Source organism: Urocampus carinirostris, chromosome 9 (genome assembly GCF_059441175.1).
Source record: "Urocampus carinirostris isolate Australia breed hairy pipefish chromosome 9, RoL_Ucar_1.0, whole genome shotgun sequence".
Classification (NCBI taxonomy): domain Eukaryota; kingdom Metazoa; phylum Chordata; class Actinopteri; order Syngnathiformes; family Syngnathidae; genus Urocampus; species Urocampus carinirostris.
Genome location: NC_142357.1, coordinates 4,564,230 through 4,578,008, shown reverse-complemented (window position 1 = coordinate 4,578,008; position 13,779 = coordinate 4,564,230).

Genomic DNA, 13,779 nt, shown 5'->3' with positions numbered 1-13,779 from the left:
TTTTTTTTTTTTTTTTTAAAGCTGACCATGCGCCTTATAAGCTCCGCCAACTCGATTTTCCCCTGTAGAAGTAGCACCCGGTGCATGGTGGGATATATATGCCGGTGTTTCAGTTACTAACCAATGTGTCAATCATCATTTGAATCAGTCATTAATGGCTAAAGTTATTTGAAGGTACAAAAGGCGGGTCCTTTTTAGCATTTACAGGGATGTATAGGCTAAAGCGGGGTAAAACAGCCTGCAATTGGCCGAGAAAAATGTGAATCATATACTAGGTTAGAAAAAAAACATTTTATGTGGCTAAGGGCCCGGTCACACAGCCGTTTGCGGCTGAATCACGGCTAAAATTTTGCGTTTTTTTTTTGCCCGTGGTTGCCCGCGATGGAAAATGCGCAAAATTGGCCAACCTGCTGTTCATCGGTGGTATGCCCGCAAAACAGACGCCGGCGACTGCTCCGCTTCCTCATCGCGTCATTTCCGCGTCATTTTCTCGTGTGGACCACGGGTATAAAAGCTCCCGAGCCGGTGTTGTGCCCAAATCCGACTCCTACGATCCAAGTAAATACAGGGAGGTATTGATTGATACCAATCTAATACCAATACATTTTGCTTGGGCTCAAGGCCTAAAATATTACCTTGAATACAAGGTAAAAAAAAACATTTACCACTAAAACAATACAATGCTTCCACTTATCAACTTATTCAGAACAAAAGTAAAGAGTCAAACCAAACATTAGCACGGAAATACAAATAGCGAATACAATGTCAACAAGACAACTAAAATGCCATCCATCGCAAAATATTTTGAAACTAAAATCTACAGCGTAAATAAAATGTAAACACAATTGCATCCAACTTCACATTTGTTATGTATGTACACCTTTTACACATCTAACAGCATTATTTAGTGCTAGTTAAAATGGGAAGACAGTAATGATCCCAGGAAAACAGTATCAATCCAATCCAAATACTTGCTCGGTATAGATAATATCGATATTTGTATCGATCCACCGACCGTAAATGCCGAGGGCGTTAGCTGGTGCATAGGTAAAAACAGGAAGATGGTGTATGTAAATGTGCTTATGTGGGTGGATGTCTCTTCACATTTGGGCAGGAATTTGCTGCAGGAAAAATCCCTGGACAGTAATCACAAGGCCGGCAGATTCCTTTTGACTGGTCCCCTCATGCAAAAAAGCTTGACGTATTGGCCCCGGTGGACAGTTTACAACAAACCTTCACTTTTGGATGAACCTTTTTTCTACACAAGAGAGAGCCTCTAAAATGTTGTTACAACGCAATTTCTAATTTTTTTGCTGATGCAGCCATAGGTAATAAGCACATAGAATGCCTTTTACTGCTGGTCATACCATAATATTTATTGTCAATCTTAAAACTACAAATAAAGATTGACTTGTTTCTACAGAGATAAACAGTGGTGAAGAGCTTCTTAAATGTGAAAATACTATATGGTAGTGAAATATTGAACTGTGGATTGCTTGCCTTATGTATTTTTTTCAGCAGTGTTTTGCTGATAATAATGCAAAAAAAAAGAATAATGTTAAGAAAAATAAAAACACATTTATCAAGTCAAGTCATTTTTATTTGTATAGCCCTAAATCACGAAGAGTCTCAAAGGGCTTCACAGATTGTTACACTATATTACACAAACTATTTTCAACCGACAAGAGGAGTAGGTTATTCATATGCAATGGAGTAGAAGTGAGTTTTAAGTTTAGATTTAAACATTTCCACTGAGGTTGCAGATCGAATCTCAGGGGGAAGAGCATTCCACAGCACCGGTGCCCGAATGGAGAACGCTCTCGAACCAGCCGAGGACTTCTTTGCTCTCGGGATCATCAGAAGACCAGCACTCTCAGATCGTAGGCTTCGGACCGGGACATAGTGGCAGATCAGATCTGAAAGATAAGAGGGAGCAAGTCCATGTATGATTTTGTACAATACTAAGAGAACTTTGAAGTCACATCTTTGGCTAACTGGGAGCCAATGCAGGTTAGCCATAATCGGTGTTATGTGATCGTACTTTTTTGTCCTAGTTAAAAGCCTCGCTGCGGCATTTTGTACTAGCTGAAGAGACTTGATTCTGGACTTCGGGAGACCGGAGAGTAGTGCATTGCAGTAATCGAGACGGGAGGTAACAAATGCATGAATTATTGTTTCCGCATCAGACTGAGACAGTATTGAACGGATTTTAGCAATGTTGCGAAGATGGAAGAAGGCAGTTCTAGTAATTTGCTTTACATGCATCTCAAAGGATAGATCAGGGTCAAATATGACACCTAAATTTTTAACTGAGTCACTCTGTGTGATGTGACATTTGTCAATGTTCACAGCAGTTTTTGCGAATAAGTCCCGGCATTTAGAAGGACCAATGACTAACATTTCGGTCTTTTCAGAGTTAAGACGCAAGAAATTGAGTGACATCCACTCTTTTATCTCAGTGAGACAGGCCTCCAAATTTCCACAGTTTAGTGTGGAAGATTCCTCCAACGGAAGATACAGTTGAGTGTCGTCTGCGTAGCAGTGGAAGCTGATATTGTACTTGCGAATAATATCACCTAATGGAAGCATGTAAATGTTGAAAAGTAGGGGGCCGAGCACTGAACCCTGCGGAACACCGCAGGTAACATTAAAGGGCTCAGATGTCGTTTCACCATATTTAACACAGTGCGTCCTATCTGAGAGGTAAGATTTGAACCACGAGAGGACGGCTCCTGAGAGACCAATCCATTTTTCCAACCGTTCTAGTAGGATATTGTGGCGCACTGTGTCAAAAGCAGCACTAAGATCCAGCAGCAGCAAAAGTGATGAAGCGCCAGAATCTATTGACATTAGGAGATCATTTGTTACCTTGATCAGAGCTGTCTCAGTAGAGTGGTTAGCCCTGAATCCTGATTGCATGGATTCAAAAAGGTTATTCTCCGATATGAAAGCATTCAGCTGCTGTGCCACTACTCTTTCGAGTACTTTAGAGAGGAAAGGTAGGTTTGACACAGGTCTGTAATTACTTAATATTTCTGGATCAAGGTTGGGTCGTTTCAGTGTGGGTTTAATAACGGCGGACTTAAAAGCTGCTGGAACTACACCTGAGGAGAGTGATGTATTTATAATATTTAGAACTGAAGGCCCAAGGACGCTAAAAAGACTTTTAATAAGTGAACCTGGGAGAGGGTCGAACTGGCAAGTTGTCGGTTTGGCCGCATTCACCACTTGTTTGAGATCATCAAGTGACAGTTCACTAAAACCGGCCATTTTCCCAGGGCAGCCACCCTGTCGTGCATCTGTAAATTTCAGTCCTTTAATACGTGTGGTACTAACAATATCTTTTGCAATTTCTTCCTGTATGCATTGAATCTTCTTAGTGAAGAAGACCATTAAGTCCTGAGCAGAGTGTGTCGAACTGTCTGCGATAGCCTGTTGCCTTGTAAGCGATGCTACAGTGTCAAAAAGGGCTTTGGGGTTGTTCTTTTGAGACGCAATCACCTTCGAAAGGTAGGCCGATTTAGCAGAGGCAAGGGCCGCTTTATACTTTAACAAGCTGTCACACCAGGTTTGATGGAAAACCTCAAGCTTGGTAGCGCGCCATTTTCTCTCCCATTTCCTGCATTCTTTTTTAAGGGCTCTAGTTTCATCAGTAAACCAAGGTGTGCGTCTTTTAGGACGTGATTTTAGTTTTATGGGCGCTATTGAATCCAGCACACTAGTCAGGGTGGTATTGAACTCATTCATGAGTGAGTCAATCGAGCCATTGTATTTAGGAAAGGACGCAACTGCTCCAGGAAGGAGTTCAAAGAGCTCAGAAACTGTGCCAGTGCTTATATTGCGTCCGCTAAATCCCTCAGCTTTATTAAGTCTACATTTAGTTAGCACCTCAAATGTCACTAAATAATGATCAGAGATAACAGTAGTACACGGTAGAACCATAATGTTTGAGGTTAAAACTCCTCGAGTCAGAATCAAGTCTAGCGTGTTCCCATTTTTATGGGTTGGCAAGTCAACCAGTTGAGTAAAACCAAATGCATCAATTAGAGAACTAAACGCAATAGTAAGTGAACTGTGTGGGGAGTTCATATGAATGTTAAAGTCTCCCATAATTATAATTTTGTCTGCATAGGTTACTAGTTCAGACAAAAGTTCAGCAAATTCGTCTAAGAAAGTTGTGTATGGCCCAGGTGCACGATAGATAGTTATTACATCAATTGACAATTGAGGGGACCGCATCACAAGAGCCTCAAACGTTTTGTAATTATTAGAGGTACGTGTAATAAATTTGAGCGATTTTTCAGAGATTAGCGCAACACCACCACCTCTTTTCAGCGTGCGTGCTATATGACTACTCTCGTAGTCTGGGGGAGAGGCATAATTTAGCGCTAAGTGCTCATCCGGGCGTAACCACGTTTCACAAAGACCCATACAGTTAAGTTTATAATCACGAATAATGTTATCAACAAGTAAAGCTTTTGGAGCAAGCGATCTAATATTTAACAGACCAAATTTCAGCTTTGCTGAATCATTTGACTTAGCTGAACTCTTTGTAGTCTTTGTCGAGATCTTCAAAAGCTCCCGGCGTTGTGGCCGCTCGTGAGCGCTGAGTTTAAAGCGTCGGTTGTCCGGCGAGGAATGAATGGTGGAATTAGTTACATCCTCGCGTCCATCTTGCTGCTTGGACTTCACACGCTTCACACATCTACCTGCACGGCAACCACGTTTCTGTTTCCTTTCTTTACGGGGCCGTCGGCGTCGTTTATTAAGAGGAATAGCTGTCCACAAGGATGCCGGGTCTCTTTGAAGTTCGCTCGGTATATCATGGGCGGTATAAAAAGTGCCCGAAAAATCGAAATTTAGACGCCCACCCAACCGTATAAGTTCGTCCCTACTGTAAGTGTTTTTGGCCACACATGTGTCCAAAAGTGAAAGCAAAAAAGACAAGAGAACGGCAATAAATAGAAGATTAGCTGGGGAGCTAGCCGCAAGCATGTATCCATGCGCAGCCGCCATCTTGAACATCTTTTATTGTCTTTCAAAGTAAACTGAATATATACAATGCTCCTTTTCCTATTATTGATTGGAATCCACCAAGTGTTGTTGACCATTTTACATGTCTGGGCTGCACTGTTTCTGCAGACTTTTCACTTGACAATGTAGTACACCAGCGTTTTAGTAAGGCCTTATCCGTTTTTGGACGCCTCCGAAAAAGGATATTCAGCGACCGCAACCTGAAAACAACTCCCAGTATAAGTTGCAGTATATACTGTAGTGTGTGTCTCCACCTTACTGTATAGGGCAGAAACATGGGTGTCATACAGACTCCATATAAAAAGCCTGGAAATGTGCCATATCAGATGTCTTCAAAAAATTCTCACCCTGACTCGGGAAGACCGAATCCCTCACATGGACATTCCAACAGCAACAAGCACTATTGGTAAGGAAGCAGCTCTGGCCAAAAAACATCTCCACTGGGTTGTACACACCATCCGCATGACTCCCACGTCATGTCCTTTATGGACAAATGACCATGTTGAAGGGAGCTGCTTGGTGGCAGGAAACGGAGTTACAAGAACTACTCAAAAAAACTCCTGTGGCGCAACAACATCAAACCAGGCCACCTCAAGAACGTAGGTGCAAGCAGACCAGCCTGGACAGACACCTGCAGCAAAGCAACTGGTGAAATAAACCAAATTTTCATTCAAAGGAGGATGACATCAGCAGGCAGAAATCAACCTCTCTCAAGCATCAGTACATGCCTGCTCCATCTGTGGCTCCAAAATTGATGCCCATTGCTACATGAGATGGCATCAACGTCAGAAACACTGACCCGAAACCCCCATGGCATCCCCCCAACCCCCTTACCCCCCAACATCACACATCGGTGTGATGTTTTATGGTCACTTTGAGTCTCTGTAGTTTGTATTCTCACTTGTCAATTTAAGCACTCATTTTGAGTTGCACTACACATAGTCCCTTTAACTTTATATTTATCATTCAAACTATCACCATGCACTTAACAGTCGGATGCATTCAACGGATGTGCATATAAAATCAAACTGTTAAATCTGATTGAAATCAAATTATTTTCAACAACAAAAAGAGTGTTGGATGACGTTAGGGAGAGCCGGTGACAGGTGCCAAATCAGATCATACAGACGATAAAAGTAGCAGGAAAAAAAGCCCTTTCGGCTGATGCAAGTGAAGGAAAAAGGTACAACAGTCAACCAATATAAAAGTTGCCCATTCACATTAGTTAAGTTGTACAACAACAACAAAAAAAATTGTTTGCTACTTTATGTTGCAGAACTATTTCCTAATACAATATAAGAGTCCCTTATTATGTATAGCTGGGGAATATCCTAAAATAATTATATGGCCATTTTAAAGATGGACAATTTTAAAATTGTCTTTATACCAGCTCAGTAGCCTAGATGGTAAGGCGCCCGCTTTGAGACTGGGAGGTCGGTGGTTCGCGCCCCGGCCGAGTCATTCCTAAGACTTAAAAAGTGGTCGGCGGCGCCCTCTGTTGGTTGCGGCTGCATCGGCTCGCTACAACGGGTCAGGTGCAATCGACATTTCGTTCTGTGTACATTGTTACACAGAATGACAATACAAGGAAATTATTATTATTATTATTATTATTGAAGTTTGGGGAAAGAATTTAAGAATTCAATTTAATTCACTTAAATATGGGACTGATATGAAGTGTTTGCACAAGTGGCAGAATACTTTATGGAATTGTTTGTAAGACGTATTTACAATAGGCACTAAATAATTTTTTTTGTTATCAAAATGTCTTTAACAATTGTTTGTTATGATAGGATTAATATTGACTTTAAAAAAAACATATTTTCCACACTATAAACTGCACCAGATTATTACCGTTTTGTCTTTTGTCATATATTATTCTATAATGTAATTGGAACTACAATACGAGCTACCGTATTTATTGGTGTGTGGGGGTTTTTAAGGGTTATTGATCTATCTTCGTTATTCATTATCCATTATCCGTTATCGGTCAGTTCATAATACGCTACAAAGCCTAGGAGCCGGGACACTTACTCTCAGCCAAAAGGCCAAGCTAAGGTCCTAGCCCTAAAGCCTTGCTGCGATCATTGCGAATGCACCGTTCCCGGAGGTACTGCAATACCGGGCCGATGCGTGGAGTGGACAGAGCAAGCTCATATTCCATGTAACCGTTGTACATTTTAAACACTGGTATTTTGATCCGGCATAAAATGTTGTAGATTTGTCGATTTCATCTCATTATCATACTATTTTTACTCATGGTGCGAGAAACAAATGTTTGAGAAGGGAGAAAAGAGAAACTTCTTCTGAACGATTTAAATAAACGATAAAAAGCAAAACAACTCTTTGGTGTATCGGATGAATCGAAATGTATGTCTATTTATTTTTTCAGGGCGAAATTTCTGTTTTTGTCACGGTCGCCATGGCTACCAGTCAACTCAGCTGCAGCAGATCAGCTGATTGCTGGTCTGCTATTTAAGGCTGGATTTTGGGTTTGGCGGGCGCTGGCTCATTACACAATCCCAGGTCTGTTATGCCTTGTCCTGTTTTAGGTTTAAACATTTTCCGTCTGTTATGCCTTGTCCTGTTGAGTTTGTGCCGGAGGAACTCTGTATTGTTCTGTTTTGGTCCCGGAGTATTGGGCGACTTTTATTTTGTTAAATAAAACCTATGGATCGTCAACGCATTTGAGTTCTCCCTTCCTGCCTCCTGCTCCCGTTCTGGTCCGATCACCCCCACTCCACGCCACCACGCCTCGTGACAGAATGAGCCAGCCACGACAAGAACTCAGCGAACGATCCCAGCGCGATTTGGGGAGACCTGGAGAACGCAGCTTGGCAAGCGCTCACTGAGTCCGACTTCGACTCCCTGCCCGTTCGAACCACGGCCCCGCCCGTCGTGGCCATTGCTGTGCCTCGAATGGGGTCCCGGGAGGAATGGAGGCCTGCCTGTTCGACTCTCATGCCTGCCTGCCCGACTCCCGTGCCGACTGCCTGCTATTCAGTCTTCCCTGCGTGCCAGTCCGACTCCGCTGCGTGCTAGTCCGACTCCGCTGCCTGCCAGTCCGACTCCGCTGCCTGCCAGTCCGACTCCGCTGCCTGCCAGTCCGACTCCGCTGCCTGCCAGTCCGACTCCGCTGCCTGCCAGTCCGACTCCGCTGCCTGCCAGTCCGACTCAGCTGCCTGCCAGTCCGACTCAGCTGCCTGCCAGTCCGACTCCGCTGCCTGCCAGTCCGACTCCGCTGCTCCTGTTTTGCCGGTTCTGATTTTGACTCTCTCATGTCTTGTCTGTTCTGATTCCGCCTGCCCTGCCTTGCCTGTTCTGATTCCGCCTGTCCTGTCTGAATCGCCACTTCTGAATCGGTCTGTCCTGAGTGCGACTCTTCTGAATCGGTCTGTCCTGAGTGCGACTCTTCTGAATCGGTCTGTCCTGAGTGCGACTCTTCTGAATCGGTCTGTCCTGAGTGCGACTCTTCTGAATCGGTCCGTCCTGAGTGCGACTCTTCTGAATCGGTCTGTCCTGAGTGCGACTCTTCTGAATCGGCCTGTCCTGAGTGCGACTCTTCTGATTTTGCCTGTCCTGTTTATCTGTCCTGTTCTCGTCGGTTCTGCCTGTCTGTTATCCCCTGTCCAGTTTGCCCGCCGGACCCCCCCCCCTGCCGAGCGCCGATTCCGATCCGCCTGACGCAGATGGCGCCTGCCGCTCCCCGTTCCTGCGTGTTCGGAGGAGGGAGCGGGGTTGCCCCAATCGTGAGCGTCGAACCATTCCGGGGCGCGAGGTAGTAATTCTTTCTTTTTGGGACCTCAGGAGCTGTCCCTTAAAGGGGGGGCTCTGTCATGGTCGCCTTGGTGACCAGTCTGCCCCGCCCTCTGAGCAACAGCTGAAGCAGTTCAACTAATTGTGTCCGCTATTTAAGGCTGGATTCTGGGCTTTGCGGGTGCTGGCTCATTATACATATCTACATATTCCCCGGTCTGTTATGCCTTGTCCTGTTTTAGTTTTAAACATTGTCTGTTCTGTTATGCCTTGTCTTGTTTAGTTGAGTTGGAAGAAACTTGTTTGTTTTGTCATATCCCAGAGTTATGGACAACTTTTATTTTGTTAAATAAAACCTATGGATCGTCAACGCATTTGAGTTCTCCCTTCCTGCCTCCTGCTCCCGTTCTGGTCCGATCATACCCAGTCCACGCCACCACGTCTCGTGACAGTTTTCTCAATTCATTAACATTTTTTTCTGGCACCGTGAGTAAAAATAATAAGAAAATGAGATGACATGTAACGCTTTTTCATATTTTATCTGTATCACTGCTTGCCTAATAAGTCAGACGCATTCCTTGCTGTGACCTGGCATTGATCCCTGTTGAATGCAAACAGTTTTTTTTATCAATCAATCAAAGGCAGTAGTATACCATAAAACCTTATTTGGTATCATGTATAAATACTGTATGTATTTCCAATCATATCTACTGTATTTTGCTGTATATAAGGCACTACAGTTTATAAGGCGCGCTTTCACATTTCTGGCTAATTTGCATTTTAAGCACGCTTTATGTGGAAAATACAGTAGATTTAACTCAGCTAGATGGATACAATTGAAAATTAAGCAATAAAAAACAGCCCTAGTATTAAGAACTATTGAGTCCATACACAACTGCATGCCAATAATTATGTTTATGCTTCACCGTCATGGACAAAGGTGCAACCAAATCCTGTGTTGGTTGCATTAATGTAACTAGTTGAAATTCTACCTTAGAGCCGTGATTGGTATGATTTGATGCTATATGAAAGGAATCGTGTGAGGAAGGCAGGAACTGGAGGCAGGGGTTCTCCAAAAGGTTGTATTTGATTAAAAAAAAAAAAACAGTAACAAAGTAGCAAACAAAGAAGTGGGCACAAAGCAACTGACAACATTTAAAAACAAGAAGCCAGAAACAAAAAACTAATCTGAAGAAGTTGTAACAAAAAACAAACACCAAAACTGGAAAAGTTTTTTCTTTTGATTACATAGTTTTTCCCTTTGAGAATGATTGATAGAATTTGTAAAAAAAATTAAAAAAAAATGTGGCTGTTATTTTGCTCCCAGGTAGTCGTACCCTTTACAAACAAATGTATCCCCAGTCCTTTTGGCTTTCTTTTTATAGAAGGAATGACCCAACTCAGACAATAAGCACTCTTGACACTCGCTTCATCTGAATTTCAATTAGGGAAGGCAAAAAGGACACGACTTTTCCAGGATAGAGGCTGGTGGGAAAGAGACGGTGAAACAGCATATTAGAAAACTGATTTTATAAAATGTAAGAGTCTGGAAAAGAAACAGGAAACAATGAACGAGGTCAAGATGATACATAGATAATGAACTCATGACGTTGACGTGTCCTTTTTAGATGCTACGCTTCTGGCTGATTGGATGACCCGACAGAGTGCGATCCACGGGAGCCACTGGGCCAGGATTCACACTTCAGCGGCTTGATAAAAAGCAGACTGGAGTGGTGAGAGTCTCGCTTTGATTAGACGCAAACGCTTTAACTCCTCCATCAGATGCGAGTTCAATGTTAACCTGTCGACCATTCACACGAATGGAAAAATAAAAGGGAATGAGAAAGAGTCGACGCGCATCACTCTGTGCTGTTTTCTAATGAGGCAATAAATTGACCCATTCAAACAATAAATGATATTTGTCTGCATTTAGGAAACAGGGGTGATGATTATTACCATTCTGATTAACTCCAGATCACAGTTTGTAAGCTAATACTCCAGGATTTTAAAGAGGTTTGATTTAGTGGACTGCAAAGTAACAAACAGAGAGCAATAATGTCCGCATTATGAACAGACGCAACTTTTCGAAAGATGAAGCACGATAATTGCCTTTTGGCAACATAACACAAAAGGAAGCACAGCCTATTCCAGGCAAATTCTCTGGTGAGCAGTTTTTTTTTCATCTTTCAACTTGCATGCAGCATTATGCTGCCTGCTAGCTGGTCCTAACCGCCAGCCAATCTCTTGTAGCAAACGTGCTTATAGAATTTCATCATGTACCTTTGCTCGTGGAACCTTCTCTACAGACAATACTGAGAGAATTACTGATTGAATGTCACATCCAATTCAAGCTGAACTTTTTGAACGGAGAGTGGTTGGCTGAAAACAAAGAATAGCCATGCCATATACAGTATGAGCTCAGGAAGGATAAACATGGAAATTCTGTTATCAAAAGTGAACCTTTTCCTACTGACCTGAATTGGAGGCATTTGGCTACTCAATTTTCATTATGCAAACACACAATGCTTGAATGTGTTTTTTACATGCAACCCCTGAACTTTCTATTACCCGTCGCAACTTTATCCATTGTTTTCACCTCTGTAGCTAACAGAACAAACTTGTTTGTTGTTGTTTATGTAATTGCTTTTCTGTGCTCTTTCATTGGGCACCACTTTCCCTCGTTTTAAAAATAACCCGCGATAGGCAAAATTCATGAAGCAGAAACCGTTATTTTTTTAATCAATTATGATACAACTTGATACTCTCTCATAAATTTAAACTAAAGAACAAACCCTATTTACAGGCTAAAGCATGTGTATAACATCCAAAAGTACTGTACATTACAATATATATATATATATATATATATATATATATATATATATATATATATATATATATATATCTTATCTCATCTCATTAGCTGCAACGCTTATCCTCAGTAGGGTCGCAGGGGTGCTGGAGCCCATCCCAGCAATCATCGGCCAGTGGGAATGGGACACACACATATATATATATATATATATATATATATATATATATATATATATATATATATATATATATTTATATGCAACCGCGGTGTACTTGTCCCACCAAAGATCCACATTCACACTGGACTGGATGATGAGGTTTTTATTACAGTTACTGCAGATGAAATGAGTCACAACATTAGCTTTTCTGCTGGCTTTGATCTCTTTGATCTCGTTAGCAGCTCTCTCTGTAGACTGCCCAACAAAGCATATCAAAGAGCTTTCTTTTCAGTTTACATAAAATACATTTTAGAATATCACAATACATTTTTACATCCATTTTAACAAGATACTTTTAACAAGAGATCGTATAGTGGATTTTTAACGTTTACAATGATTTCATCATTTTTCTTTAGTCTGAGTTTTTAACCAACATCATCCTTTTTGATAGATATGAGAAAATAGAAATAAGAACAATAATGAGTATAAAAACGGGTACAATTTACCTGCAGATGAAATGAGTCACAACATTAGCTTTTCTGCTGGCTTTGATCTTTTTGATCTCTACAAGGGGAATTAACATTTTAGTAAAACAGAATCAAAACGAAAATAAATCCAAACAGCTTGACAACATCGATCACATTACTGTACATGTTGAGAGACCTGTCAGCTGTGGTTATAATGTTTAAAATGAACTTCTTTTGTGGAGCACCAAAACATGTGTCTTACCGTTAGCAGCTCTCTCTGTAGACTGCCAACAAACCCTGCCTCCCGGTCACATGTCAGAAGCCAAAACCAAACTCCACCCCATACCAGCAGGTGGCACTGTTGGACTCATCATTGCAGGACACTTACCAAAAACTATACACATATTTCAGCAGGAATTTCAATAAAACAAAAGTTATTATTACACCCATTACATATATATATATACATATATATATATATATATATATATATATATATATATATATATATATATATATATATATATATATATATATATATATATATATATATATATATATATATATATATATATATATATATATATATATATATTATTACAAATAACTTTTGTATTGTCAAATAAAGATTTTAATCACCAATTTGAACTCACAGCTTTAAATTGTGGGATAATAGTTAATCAATCTTTTTTTTTAAGGGTTAATCACTTAATATTAGTCGGGACAAATCAATAATTGCTCAATGATGGTGGGAACACGTACCCTCCCACCATGCCAAATCTACACACTTGCCAACAACTCACCATCCATTACGTTGGCGACTCGTCAAAGGGTCCTATCCTTGAGCGACTCGCTGAAAACACATAAACCAGTTTGTTCAACAGAATGCATTTGATGGTAAATTTAATGGCCCCCAAGCCTGTACAACTCAGAATTAAAAAAAACACTTCTATAGAGACAGATGTTCAACCTACACCATTAAGTTAAAAAAAAAAAACCTGAAAGATCCCGGAACAGGAACCCTCTCTCATATTTTGCTTTTCATGGCTTTTAGGTTGTCAAGTGAGGTTCATAAGAAGAAATGATTGACAATTAAGTAGTTGACTGTTGGTAGCCATTGTGCTTTTGATAACGTTCAAATTCAGTAGACACTCAAAAAAAGGAGAGAAGACGTATATGGATTACATATGAAAGATCAGGGGCAAGGACCGAAACTGTTTTAAAGGCCCACCCCTGTGCCTTTTTCTAATTAAACCTCCCAGTTTACAAAAGCAGATCAACCCTAAAGGAACATGTTTGGCCGATTGTGGCAATAATGTAAACAGTTCATGATAGTCAAAACAACGCGCAACAATGCACAATAATAGTCAAAATAATAAACTAGCATCCTAGGTAAAATCTTTTGTGGGTGTCCCATGGTAAAAACAGAATTAATCTATTCTGTAAGCAGAGTGGAAATGCAGGCAATTAACTCAAATTAAAATACATACACTGTACAAATGTTGACGCATGGAGGGTAAGCTAGATTGGCTAATGCGTCATTTGTTTTC